The sequence below is a fragment of the Solanum tuberosum genome, unplaced genomic scaffold, assembly GCF_000226075.1.
Source record: "Solanum tuberosum cultivar DM 1-3 516 R44 unplaced genomic scaffold, SolTub_3.0 scf00259, whole genome shotgun sequence".
In the NCBI taxonomy this organism is placed as follows: domain Eukaryota; kingdom Viridiplantae; phylum Streptophyta; class Magnoliopsida; order Solanales; family Solanaceae; genus Solanum; species Solanum tuberosum.
This window is the reverse complement of record NW_006239180.1, coordinates 758,773-773,555: the sequence shown is the minus strand read 5'-3', so window position 1 is coordinate 773,555 and position 14,783 is coordinate 758,773. Positions and strand designations below refer to the sequence as shown.

At 34.7% G+C, this 14,783-nt stretch overlaps 1 pseudogene; it reads right to left on the bottom strand.

Moving 5' to 3' along the window:
• The window catches only part of LOC107062685 (uncharacterized), a 127,815-nt pseudogene extending 114,662 nt beyond the window's left edge, over nt 1-13,153 (bottom strand).
• Between the last annotated feature and the right edge of the window lie 1,630 nt (nt 13,154-14,783).

The window sequence follows — 14,783 nt, the reverse complement described above, 5'->3', positions numbered from 1 at the left end:
GGGGGGGGGGGGTTCTTTGCTTATGATAACGATAAAATTACACTTGATCGTTTGGTAGAGTGTATAAGAATAATGCTAAATAGAGTGTATTAGTAATGCTTGCATTAGCAATGCATGTATTAGTTATGCTTGCATTAGTTATACATATATTATTTTTATACATTGTTTGGTTTGATGCATAAAAAAAGTATGCATTGCATAAAAAAAATTAATTTACAAAGATACCCTCCACTATTATGGTAGAAAAGATGTAAAAAAGGTTTTGAGGGGCAATTGGGTCTTTAATCATGCTAATGCATGCATTAAAACAATTGCATTTCTAATACCTAAAAATCTATGGTATTAGCAATACACCACCTTAATACACTATAGAGTTATAACTAATGCGAGTATTAGTTATACATAGGTTGGAAAGAGTACCAAACAAGGTACTACTAATACACAAGGCTAATGCATGCATTATTTTTTCTAATACACTCTACCAAACGACCTCTTAGTATCTAATTTAAATTTGGAGCACAAGATATGAAATCCAATGATACTTTTGTATTATGTTAGACCCACAAAATTCTTGCAGTTTATTTGATATTGTGGTCGTTGAGTTTCTCTTTTACTAGTATATGATATATGATATGACTAGTATGAAACTACCAAATAATGTACATACTTGTTCAAAATAATTGTGTTCTTTTATGAAAAAGTGTCACTTAAAATATTGTGATTTTTCATGAAAAGATATGTCTATTAAATATAACTATTTTTATAGACATGAATATTGGTGAATAGCCATCTGTCATGTTTTGTAAAAGAAGCATTTGAATTATATTGCCTTTATTGGACCTAATGAAACTATGTTCATGGGCAGCTCTATAACAATCCAATTGAAAGTTATGGAAAGGTCCTTTTGATAAGGACATTTGACAAGGTGCTGACTCTAACAATGTTTGTATCACACAAAATTGTAAGAAGTAGGAACGGAATATTTGTGAGAAAAAGTGACCTCACAGAGAGCTTTTCAAACTCAATATTTTTATTTTTACTTACTTGCTTGAGTCAAACTGTTTGTGACATGAACACTTGGGACATGTATATTACAAAACCTTGTAAGAAAACTGATCAACTTAGAAATACTTTCTATCTTTGAGTGCAATAAATAAAAATATCAAGTTTGTGTTGAATCTATGTATGCTTAGCATTCTTATAAATTTGTTGAAAGGAATTCTAATCCTTTAGAATTGATTTACACAGACATTTTTTATATGAAGTCAACACCATCTCGTGGTGGGAAAAAGTATCTCATAACTTAAATTGACAATTGCAATAGATACTATGTATATTTGCTGATTGTTAAGGATGAAGCAATAGAAACAAAATATAATATTGAAGTTGAAAATTAGTAGGGAAAAAGATTAAAAAAAGTGGCAAGGATGGAGAGCAGTTTCCTTTTGCATAAATATGTCTGGAAATTTCCTATTCACCTCAATCTAATGGAATTACAAAACGAAAAAAATTAAACTTAGAAGAAAATGATGGCTACATTACTTATATGTTCAACTTTTACCACAAAACTTGTGTGGAGAAGCTATCCCTACAACAAAAGGGAACAACAAAATGGTTTGTATTTTCAGAAGGAAACCAATAAAAAGTTTTGTTTGTTCAAGACACAATCTATTCCATATGATAAATGGAAATGAAAGAAATCCAACTTGAAATATTTCAAAGTGTGGGGGTGTTTAGCCAAAGTCCAAGTTCCTATTCCTAAAAGGATTAAAATAGGCTTTAGACTCTGGACTGTAAAATTAGACTTGAGTAGTCTAGTGAAACGTCTAAAAGACCTTAAAAGGAACAAAAGGATAATGTTATTAATAAAGAGATTCAAAGGCGTAGTAAATGTCAAAGGACATCTACTACCTTCGGATTTGATTTTGCAACATTTCCTATGTCTTTTGTGGGCTCATCCTGTTTGGAAAGATGGTGTCTATACTGAGATTGATTCAATCTTGAGCAATCCTATTGGAAGTTTGTTGATTTTCCTCTAGGAAATATACCTTTGGGTTCAAAGTGAATCTTTAGAAGGAAAATGAAAGTCGATGGAATTGTTGACAAATACAAAGCAAGACATTTTGTCAAAGGTTTTAGAAGAGAAGAAGGTCTTGATCTTTTCGACACTTACTCGTCAGTAACTAAAATTACATTCATTTGGATGTTAACTACATAAATGCGGTATATGAACTCCAAATTCATCAAATGAATGTGAAAACAACATTCTTAAATAGAGAATTGGATGAAGAAATTTACATGGAATAGCCCAAGGGTTTTGTGGTTCCTGGTAAAGAAAAGATAGTGTGCAAACTTGTTAAGTCACTTTATAGGCTAAAAGAAGCACCTAAACAATGACATAAGAAATTTGACCAAATGATGTTGACAAATGGATTTAAGAATGATGGAAGTGATAAATGTGTTTACCTTAAAAATCACAAGGTCATTGTTTGTTTGTATATTGGTGATATGTTGATCATCACTAGAGACACTAATGACATAAATGCTACTAAACATATGCTAGAAAACAACTTTGATATGAAGATCTTGGAGTTGCTAATGCGATCTTAGGTATAAGAATCCTTAGAACTACATAATGTTTAGCATTGTCACGGTCTCATTGCATTGAAAAGGTATTTGAATAGTTCAAATATTTGGATTTCAATATTGTCAAGACTCCATAAATGTGAGCTTTGCACTTCAAAAGAATGAAGGTGAAAGTGATTCACAATTGGATTGTGCTAGAGTACTGGAAAGTATGATGTATATCAGAAAGTGTACCAGATCAGATATAGAATGTGCTATTAGTAAACTGAGTCGGTTTACGAGTAAACTCAATCAAACTCATTGGATGACAATGAAAAGAGTTTTGGGGTATTTAAAACATACTCAAAACTATATCGTGCATTACAACAAGTATCCAGCAGTATTGAAAGGATATAGTGATGCAAGTTGGATCACTGGGATCAAATAAAGTAAAATTCATGAGTGGATATGTCTTTACTCTTGGTGGAGGAGTTTTTTCTTGGAAATCTCCCAAATAGGAATGTATCGCTAACTCTACAATGATCTTTGAGCTGGTTTCTCTAGACAAGACCGGTGAATAAGTTGAAAGACTCCAGAATTTGACAGATATTCTCTTTTGGCCCGAACCTTTGACATTAGTATGCATACACTTTGATAGTCAAGATTCAATAGGTAAGACATGGAGCATGATGTATAACGAAAAGTCTCGTCATATAATAAGTTGACATAGTACCGTTAGAAAATTACTCTCTAGTGGAATTATCACAATTGTCTTTGTAAAGTCAAAGGATGTGTCGGATCTACTTACAAAAGGCCTAATTAGAGAGAGAGAGAGTTGGAAGATCATCTAAGGGAATGAGTTTACGGCTTAGGACAAGTCATCATGGCAACAACTCCACCAACCATACTGGAGATCCCAAGAGCTAGGCTAAAGGAGAAAAACAAAGTTTTAACTGACGGTTCGACATTGTCGACCAACTCAATCCATTCTCATGATGAAGACAATGCTCGGAATAAGGATAAAACATTAAGTCTTGTTAAAGAGTTAATAAAGCTTAAAGTTTTTAATGATTTGCTAAGTTTGGTAGATTTAACCAAATAGTGTATCTACACGATGACACGCTTAGAAATCACTTAGGTGAGTGTGAAGTGTAAGCCACTTCATAGAAAATCATTGTAAAAAGTCTATTCTCTATACACTCATGTAACCAGGAGGATTGTTGCGCTTTAAAAGGTGTGAATGGAAAATTAAGAGTTGCGACTTTTATGAAAAGTTGTGATTGTAATGAAAATTTGCGACTTTTATGAAAGGTTGTGACCTTTCCAAAGGGTTGTAACTTTTCAAAGGGTTGCGACTTTTTTTGTTAAGCCATAATAAACATTTATTCACACTACCCGTTGTTGTCTATAAATAGAGAGCTTCCTCTTATTTTTCAGGAAAAACAAATTTTCTAGACTTCTTCTACTTTTACTAAATCTAGTATTCTAAGTGTACTTTATTGTTGTTGAGTGGTTTGTTGATACCGTGGTTTTAGGTACCAATACATCGGTGAGTAAAATTGTTCTATCTTGGGAGGATATATTTCGTTAACCTCGGGTACTTGAGAAAATAATTTCCTTAAGGGGACACTATGCATTCAGTGGGCTCGATTTTCCTCCTTAAGAAAAATATTTTTCATATTGCTTTTAATCTGTTTCTGATTTTATTTTCTCTACTGGTTTTAATTTTCTAGTTTTGAAAATGCTCTTTAAACTTTATTATTTTTTATCAAGTTCTTCAAAGTTTTTTTCTAAGTATCTTAGGAATACAAGATGAACACTTCGATCTCTTTGATGGCTCTTATATAGGCTTCGTTAGAGCTAGTAGTCTTTGAGATCTTTGACGACAAAGAAGGCAACCCCCAAAAAATGATCCTTGTAAAGACGAATTGATTCTTTCGTCTTGAATATAATTTTTATAAATAATTATTTCAACTTATCGTCGTGCTAATAATGTAGAAATGCTTTGGAAACAGGTGTATATATAAGCTCGGCTTTGAGCTAGTATGGAAAATAGTGTGAAAGTAATATTATTGTGACTTGTAAGAAATAAACGAGTGTTGTTCTTATAAAAGACTAGTAGTCTTTTGACACTATCAAATTTTCTTCAATATTATTGATGTTGTTGTTACTCTCTCGCTATTGTTATTTAGTGTGGACATTATCTTGGGTGTGATTATCATTGTGTCAAACAAATTATACATACATTAAAAACCCTACAAAAGAAGATGATAAATAATAAAAAGACTAATATAAGTCTTTCTCCCCCATTTAGAAAAAGTATATCATTGCAGAGATATATAAATCTACCTGCAGGCTCTATCTTTTGGTTATTCCAACAAATAGATAGAAATATATGGCTTATGCTTCTCTTTCTTCACTTATGTATACATTGGAACAACTCTTGAGACGTAACCAATCTTTGGTTTGTTGAAGTTGTACACAACAACGTCATTTTCAATCTCTCTATCTTTTAGTTATTCCAACAAATAAATAGAAATATATGGCTTATGCTGCTCTTTCTTCACTTATGTATACATTGGAACAACTCTTGAAATGTAACCAATCTTTGGTTTGTTGAAGTTGTACACAACAACGTCATGTTCAATCTCTCTATCAAAATCTTTCTGCTATGCAAGTTTTTCTTGACGATACGACAAAGGAAGACAAAGCTATTGAAACTCTTAAGGTTATAGAAAAGAGGATCAGAGATGTAATATACAAAGCATAAGATAAAGTTGATTCAAGACTAAAAAGCATCATTCTAGCTGATTGCAAAGAAAACTAGAGAAGGGGCTTGTAAATACTTCGAGGAAGAGTTAACTGATAGAAGTCTAATTTTGGTTGGTACGCGAAGGACTAATGGAAGGATGAGAACTTGTAACATTCACCATCTTCTTCTCCAACTATGTAAATCCATGAATGATCAACGACGAGTGATCTTTCTATCTACACTAGAAGAGAAGCATGATTATCTTATGCCACATAGCATCCTGACTAGCAGTCTTCTATCTACACTAGAAGATAAGCAAAACAATCATGATTTTCTCTAGGGAATTCCGATTGAAAGGTACATGATACTAAATGAAGGTGTTGTATTTCAAAAATTAAAATATCTATGAATTGTAGAAGCAGATCTGCAGGGACGAGATTCCCCAGAGTATTGAAGAAATAATTTCTAGCACCATATATGATAATACAGGCATACCACGCTTTTTCTACAAGTTTGTAATAACTTGATAAAGAAGATATTATGTTATGCAATTCAAAAGATAAATTCAACATGAAAATGGACTAATAACATAACATGTATAATTAAAATTACTAAAATCATAATGGATGAACATTACATGATGAACACAACACTTAGTACTGACTTTAACTGAATCATAACTGATGAACGCAACACTTAGGATAACTCAAATGACAAATGAACCTAGACACTTAATATAATGTTTTATTTTCGACAATTCCATAACAGACGCACTAGGAATGAGAGCAGAACTAGTAATTGGGAACTATGGAAGAAGTAGATCCACTAAACCTATTAGCAAAGGGTCGACCAACATTGAGTTCATATGAAGAACTTTAGCTAGCACAATTTGGAGGAGTCCAGGCACTTCCCAATGTCTGAAATGGGAATGCATTATTATTCACCATTTGTGCCTCTTTTCATCCTTTTGCTTTAGAATTTCCAATGCCTTCTTCAAGTGTTGAAGTTGGAATAAGTCAAGTTCTTCCATATGATATTTCCACCATAGACTATTAGCTCTCTTCATAATTTCTTGATGGGATTCTCCGCGATTTTTCTCCATCTGGAGAACCCCCTTGAGGTTCATGAGCTTGGTATTGACCTCACGAATACCAGCTTCTCTACAAGCCACAATTTGTTGATTGTGGACATCGTTATTTGGTGGAGGGGGGTTCCTCCCAAGGAACCTCTCCATCAATGTGTCCACGCTAGGGTGACCAAAGGAGTAAACTTTACTGTCCGGGGAAAAAACCACAATGGCAATTTCAGCACCACATAGCATACAAAGTTCATTAGCCTGTTTGAACAAACCAGCACGTCGCTTAGAAAACGTAACTCCTAAGTTTCTCGCATTCTTCATTTTCACCATGTCAACTCTTTGACGACCCTTGCTGATTCTTCTTGTCATGTCTAAACTATCACTAAGAAATTGAGATTTTTGGTCTTAACACCAATAGCTTTATATAAGAAATTATGTTTTAAAATAACTTAATGATATAGACGTAAATGATCATAATTAGACAATACATTTTTTTCATAATTAGATTTATATTATTGGATTGCATTTGACCGCTATTTTATTTGAGAACAATTTAAAATATATATATATTAAATGATTAATAAAATCCTTTTACTTTAATAATAACACCAATTTTGCATTTACCATTGAAGTTTCCTAGTTGATCATTGATGAGTCCCCAAATTGGACTCATTTAGGGCTTTATTTTGATAGAAATAGTGCCCTCATATGCTTACTTTCTCTCAATATCTGATGAAATCTCTTAAGTTTCAGGTATTTGAAGTTTTAGTGGAAGCATGGACACTTAGGCGCAAAAAGGAACAAAAAGGCTGAAAAGAATGAAGAAGCTGAAGCCTGAGCATCGCCAAGCACACTTGGCGATTCGCCGAAGGGATGCACTCTGCCCTTTGTTCCAGTACGCGAAGCCCTGAAGGAGAAGGATCAAAAGGGCGATGAAAGGAGCAGTCGGCGCTTCGCCGAATAGTTTCGCGAAGAAGTACTATACCGCCCAATGGTCCAAAACGTGAAGATGTTGAAGGCAAGCACGAAATGACGATGAAACAGAAAAAGGGCGAGTCGCCGACTCATTCGGCGACATCGACTAACCTCACCGAGCGGTCCGCCAACACTAATTTCTGAAGTCTATAAATACTAAACTCTTTATTAATTTTAAGAGAGTCGAACAATAATTTTAATTTCCAATATAGAATAGTACTTTTTGGATATTTTCTCTCAAGTTTGGAGAGGGTTTTGGGAGACTTAAAGAAAAAAGGATTTCATCTTTCCCAATTTGGAAGTGGGTCTTCTCCATTCTTCTTCATTTGCTTAAATCAAGGTTTAATTTCTTATACCCATTTGATTTTAGTATCATTTCAGGTGTATTTTGTTATTTCTTGATGTGTGGCTAAAAACCCCATTCTTGGGGTGTGATTTAGCAAATATGTGTTGATATTGTTGTTGGGTCTTGCTCGCTGATAGATTAGATGTATTTTAATGGTGTTTCACCTAGTGGTTGTGGTTTAATTTATTGGGTTTTGTAGTTGCAAATACAAAACCACCTATGTGTTTTCGGCTTTCCCGAAACGGAGGTCGCGAAACTAAGACCACTAGACTGATGGCCTAAGGAGTGGGTCGACATGAGGTTTAGCCCGAGATGGTGAACCCTAGTCCCATATCCTAACACTCAGCTCGAGAGAGTGAGTTGGGTAAGGCATAGGCTGGCCTTCATGCGGTAAATGGGTGTCCGAGAGGAACGCATTTGAAACGGGGTAAGTTGCCCGAGAGGGAACTTATTTCCATCTAAAGTTTAGCCTAATCACTATTATCTTGCAAATTTACTATCGAAATCATGTACCCAACGATTTATCTCAACTTGTATTGCGGTCACACCCTAAGAACTTTTCCCTACACTTGATTTTATTGTTATTTTCGTTATTTTTACTACTTGTGACAAAAACCCCAAATCGATATTTGACACTTTTGTGTCACCCCTCTTTTTATTTTTTATGTTTTTAATCGTTAATATCTTTAGCTACGACTAATTAGAGCTAAACTTTATTTTTCTATCAATTCTCAAAACCACTCCCTTGGGACACGACCCCAACCTTTAGTTGGGTTACTATATTATCGATGATCGTAGATACTCATACCGTAGGTTAGTGTCGTTGGTCACGATAAGCATCAATCATCATTTAGAGATTTTTTTTCTAATTAGAATTATATTATTGGATTGCATTTGACCGGTATTTTATTCGAGAACAATATTTTTTAAAAATATATTAAATGATTAATAAAAACCTTTTATTTTAATAATAACACGAATTTTGCATTTACCACTGAATTTTCCTAGTCGATCACCATTTAGAGATTTTTCCTAATTATAATTATATTGTTGGATTGCATTGACCGCTATTTTATTTGAGAACAATATTTTTAAAAAATATATTAAATTATTAATAAAAACATTTTATTTTAATAATAACATGAATTTTACATTTACCATTGAATTTTCCTAGTCGATCATCATTTAGAGGTTTTTCCTAATTAGAATTATATTATTGGATTGCATTTGACTGCTATTTTATTTGACAACAATATTTTTTAAAATATATTAAATGATTAATAAAAACCCTTTATTTTAATAATAAAATGAATTTTGCATTCACCATTGAATTTTCCTATTCGATCATCATCTAGAGATTTTTCCTAATTAGAATTATATTATTGGATTGCATTTGACTGCTATATTATTTGAGAAAAATTCTTAAAAATAAATATATTAAATGATTAATAAAACCCTTTTATTTTAATAATAACACGAGTCTGGCATTTACTATTGAATTTTCCTAGTCGATCATCATTTAGAGAGATACAACTTATCACATCAAGTATACGCGGGCGTTTGGATTTATAAATGTTATTATTATTTATACCGTGTTACTCAAAACCTAAGTAGGCTTACAAATCAGATCATGATATGATCAAGTGCTTTCTGGATAGTCTCTGACCTTCTTATTGATATTTATCTCCAAAATGCTTATATATATATATATATGTATATATCATGTCGTGATATATTTGCCATTTCAATTTGTAAATGTTAAGCAACTCACATTCAAATATTATATTGATTTGTATTGGATTCATTAACAACAAACAACTCTCTCTAAATAATAAAATTTGTAAGCTTATTTATTTAAATAAATTTACTAGATCAAGTATAAAATATAAAATGCAGAAAATAAACAAACCCGTTAAAAGGATTTGAGGGGTATTTTTGTCTTTACATAGATTAATATCATGCTATTAAATTATATGTATTCCTAATATCACCAAATGTAAGGTATTAGTTATACATACTATACCATGTATGGTGTATAACTAATCCATGAATTAGTTATACATAGGCCCTAAATTCCTACCAAACACAGTACTAAATAATACCTTACAAATACATGGACTATTTCTCCTAATATTCCCTACCAAATGACTCAATATTAATTTTTAGTTTTTTGATGTTTCTACAACTTATTATATGAACTTTGTCCTAATTAAGCTTTCTTCTGCTTGTCTCTGCCCAACCTAAGTGTTACCATAAACTGGTATTCCATAAGTGATGAGCTACTACACGAATTTGTATTAAAACCCTAAATTTTCATCAGATTTGTAACATCTCACTAATTTAAAGAACTAGAAAGAGTTATAATTGGAAATAGTCATTTTAGGAAAGAATGAAAATCTGGAAATTTTGTTAAGTTATGTTAAGTTTGAGTTTTTGGTCAACTTCAAACGACCATAACTCCTAGATAAAGATGAGTTAAGTGTGTTACCAGATATCCTAGGAAATATCTTAGAATAATCATTCCAACGCTGCCGAGTTTGCGCGATTCCGAGTTCTTATGAGTGAGATATGCCCATTTGAAGTTTGTCTGTTCAAATAAGGAAAGTTTAATCCGGATTTTTGAAGGGTAGTTTAGGCTTTTCCTTATCCAATTAATTAAATCTATTTTTCATTTCGCCCCTGCACACTTAGCAACCATTAGGACTTTCTTTGTACATTTCTTGACACTTTTTAGACACGGACCCTATTATATATCTTGACAACACTAAAACAAAAATAAAACACATATCTAAAGAGTTACAAAAATTAAAATAAAACACGAAAACTCCTAAATCGAAAAGAAAAACCTATAGTTGTCTAGATGGTACATCTTGGGTTGCCTCCCAAGTAGCGCTTGATTTGACGTCGTGGCGCGACACAAACACCTTGATTACTCATTTTTTATCAAGATAGTAGGCTTCAATCACTTCTTGCACACTCTCTGATTTCCCCATGTAGACCTTGATTCTTTGCCCGTTAACTTTGAATCTTGTTCCCTCCTTGTTCTCGAGCTCGACCGCTCCATGTGGAAATACTTGAGTGACTCAGAATGGCCCGGTCCACTTGGACTTGAGCTTGCCAGGAAACAATTGCAGCCTTGAGTTGAATAAAAGCACCAGATCACACACAACAAATTCACGCTTTTCAATCTTTTCATCATGATACTTCTACATCTTCTCCTTGTACAAGGTTGAACACTCATATGCTGCGAAACTCATCAAGCTCATTCATGTCACTCACTCTTTGGCTCGATGCGGCGCCCTAACCCAAATTGAACTTCTTTAGCACCCACACAGCCTTATGCTCTAGCTCTACCGGCAAAAGGCATGACTTCCCATAGTAGGGGGACATACCTATGGGAGTCTTGAATGCGGTGTGATAGGCCTATAGAGAATCATCAAGCCTTATTGACTAGTCCCTTATGTGGGCGTTCACATTCTTTGCAATGATTTGCTTTATCTCTCTGTTTGACACTTCAACTTGCCCACTAGACTGCAGATGATAAGGAGTAGCTACATTGTGACATACTCCATATTTTTTGAGCATTGTCTCGAACAACTTATAGCAAAAGTGGGAACCTTCATCGCTGATAATCGCCCTAGGTGTACCAAATCTGGAGAAGATACTTTTTTTTCAGAAATGTGGTGACACTCTTACCCTTATTGTTTGGAAGCTCAATTGCTTCAACCCATTTCGATGCATAGTCAACTGCAACAAAAATGTACTTCATCCCATGGGAACTCACAAATGGACCCATGAAGTCAAGTCCCCAAACATCAAACAACTCAATCACCAATATCAAATTCATGGGTAGCTATTGCCTTTTTGAAATTCCTCCTTCCCTTTGGCAACGATCACAAGACTTGGCGAAGTCATGAGCATCTTGGTGGATGGTAGGCCAATATTACCCACACTGCAAGATTTTATGAGCAGTCTGAATACCACTATGATGCCCACCAACATGGGATGAAATAGACACCTCTAGTATACTCATCATCTCAACCTTGGGCACACAGTGACGAATAATCCCATCCACACAAATACGAACAAGTAAGGCTCATCCCAAAAGGACTTATTCACATCATGCATAATTTTTTTTTTGGTGAAATGACAAATCCGATGGAACGAGATCACTTGCCAAGTAGTTAGCAAAATCTGCGAACCAAGGATTAAGATCATAAGAAACAGCTAAAACTTGTTCGTCTGGGAATGCATCATTAATTTCTGCCCCATTTCCTAGCTTGAGCATAACTTCCTCCTTTAATATGGACAAATGATCGGCAAGTTGATTTTCTGTCCCCTTTCTGTCTTTGAACTCAAAATCGAATTCTTGCAGCAACAATACCCATCTGATAAACCTCAGTTTTGCATCCTTTTTGTCCATCAGATACCTCAATGCAGAATGGTCAGTATGCACTATGACCTTAGTACCAAGCAAGTATGATCGAAATTTCTCGAATGCAAAAACCACAACAAGGAGTTCCTGTTCAGTCACCGTATAGTTCTTTTGAGCCACATTCCACACTTTACTGGCATAGTAAATCGGTTGAAGAATCTTTTCTCGCCTCTGTACCAATACCACACGAAGCACCACTCCTCTCGCATCACACATCAGTTCAAACGATTGCCCCCAATCCAGTAAAATAATGATAGGTGCAAAAACTAGCTTTGCTTTCAACTCTCCAAATGCTATCAGACAAGCATCATCAAAATCAAACTTACACTTCTTTTCGAGCAGTTTGCACAATGTGTGTGCAATTTTAGAGAAATCCTTGATAAACCTCTGATATACACTTGCATGCCCAAGAAAACTTCTAACACATTTTACAGAGATAGGTGGTGGAAGCTTTTCTATTGCCTCAACTTTTTATCTATCAACATCAATACCCTTCTCAGAAATCTGATGACCCAGAACTATCCCCTCTTTCACCATGATGTGGCACTTTTCTCGATTACACACAAGATTGCACTCTTTACACCATTTCAATACCTCGGCCAAATATATCATACAACCATCAAACGATTCACCTACCATAGAGAAATCATCCATAAATACCTCAATAGTGTCCTCCACCATATCTGAAAATATTGATATAATGAAATGCTGGAATGTCGCTCGAGCATTACACAACCCAAATGGCATCCTTTTGAAGGCGAAAGTCTCATAAGGACAAGTGAAGGTGGTCTTCTCATGGTTTTACAGAGCTATGAAGATCTTATTGTAGCCTGAATACCCATCAAGAAAGAAATACCAAGCTTTACCAGCAAGGAGATCCAGCATCTGATCCATGAATGACATTGGGAAATGATCCTTTTCTGTCCAAGCATTCAACTTGCAGTAGTCCATGCATACTCTCCATCCGGTCACTGGTTTCATCGGAACAAACTCGTTTTTCATATTAGGGACTAATAAGTCCACAAACTGGACTCTTTCAGGGCTATATTTTGATAGAAATTGTGTCCTCAAATGCTTATTTTATCTCAATATCTGATGAAAACCCTTAAGTTTTAGATATTTGAAGATTGAAGGAGAGCATGGACACTACTTCGCAAAATGGAACGAAAAGGCTTAAAAGAACGAAGAAAATGGAGGCCTGAGGATCGCCGAATCCGCTAGGTGAGTCACCGAAGGGTCTCACTTCGCCTTTTGTTCAGGTGTGCTGATCCTTGAAGGAAAGGATCAAGTTGGCAGAAAAGGGAAGCAGTCGGCGCATCGCCGAGATGTTCCGCGAGGAAGTACTATGTCGCCCAATTACCCAGAGCAAGATGATTCTGAAGGATGGTGAAAGACGGCGGTGAACTACATCAAAGGGAGAATCACAAAGTTGATCCGTGATTCCGACTAATGTCGTCGAATGGTCCGCTGTAGCACATATTTCTTTAAAACTATAAATACTCGTAGATAGTTTTGGCTTATAATCAGATATTTTGTATCATCAGATTTTTAGTGTGAAACAATTAATATAGTTTTAGTACTTTTTATTTTTGCTCTGAGTTTGAGAGGGTTTTGAAACTTGAAGAAGAAGAGGGCTTCATCTCCAAGGATTTGGACTTGGGTCTCTTGGATTCTTCATTCTTGGCCTGTAACAAGACTTAAATCTTCATACCCATTAGAATGCAAGCTCATTTAGGTATAAATTTCTATCTCTTGATTTGTGACTAAAAACCCCAATTCTTGTGGTGTGATTTAGCCAATATGGGTTAAGATTGTTGTTGGGTCTTGCTTGCTGATAGATTGTTGTTGGGTCTTGCTTGCTGATAGATTAGTTGTAGTTTAATGGTGATTTTATCTAGTAGTTGTGGTTGAATTTAACGAATTTGTAGTTTCAAATACAAGTTTATTTATGTGTTTTCAGCTTTCTCGAGAAAGAGGTCGTGAAACCAAGACTCCTAAATTGATGCTCTAAGGAGTGAGCCGACATGAGGTTCATCTCGAGAGAGTGAACCCTAGTGCCATATCCTAACACTCAGCTCGAGATAGTGAGTGTGGTAAGTCATAGGCTGGTCTTCATGTGGCAAATGGGTGTCCAAGAGGAACCCATTTGAAATGGGCTAAGTTGCTCGAGAGTGAATTTATGTCCACGTATAGCTTAGCCTAGTAACTATTACTCTATAAATTCTCTATCGAAAGAATGTACCTAATAATTTAAATTAACCCGTATTCCGCTCACATCCCAAGAATCCCGTCTCATTACCTAGAAACCTTTGTTTATTTTGTTGTTTTTACTTACTAGTGACACAACCCCCATTGTTCATTGACACTCTTTTGTCCCCTCTTTAATTTGCGATGTTTTTAATAGTTAATGTCTTTAGCTATGACTAGTTAGAAATAAATTATATTTTTATATTAATTCTCGAAACCACTCCCTTGGAACTCGACCCCAACCCTTGGTTGGGTTATTATACTATTGCACAATTGTAGACATTTGCATCGGAAGTTGTGTCATTGATTACACAAACATCAAAATGGTGCCGCTGTTGGGGAGTGCTGTTACTTGAGAATTCTTAGATTAGTAGAATTTTTGTTC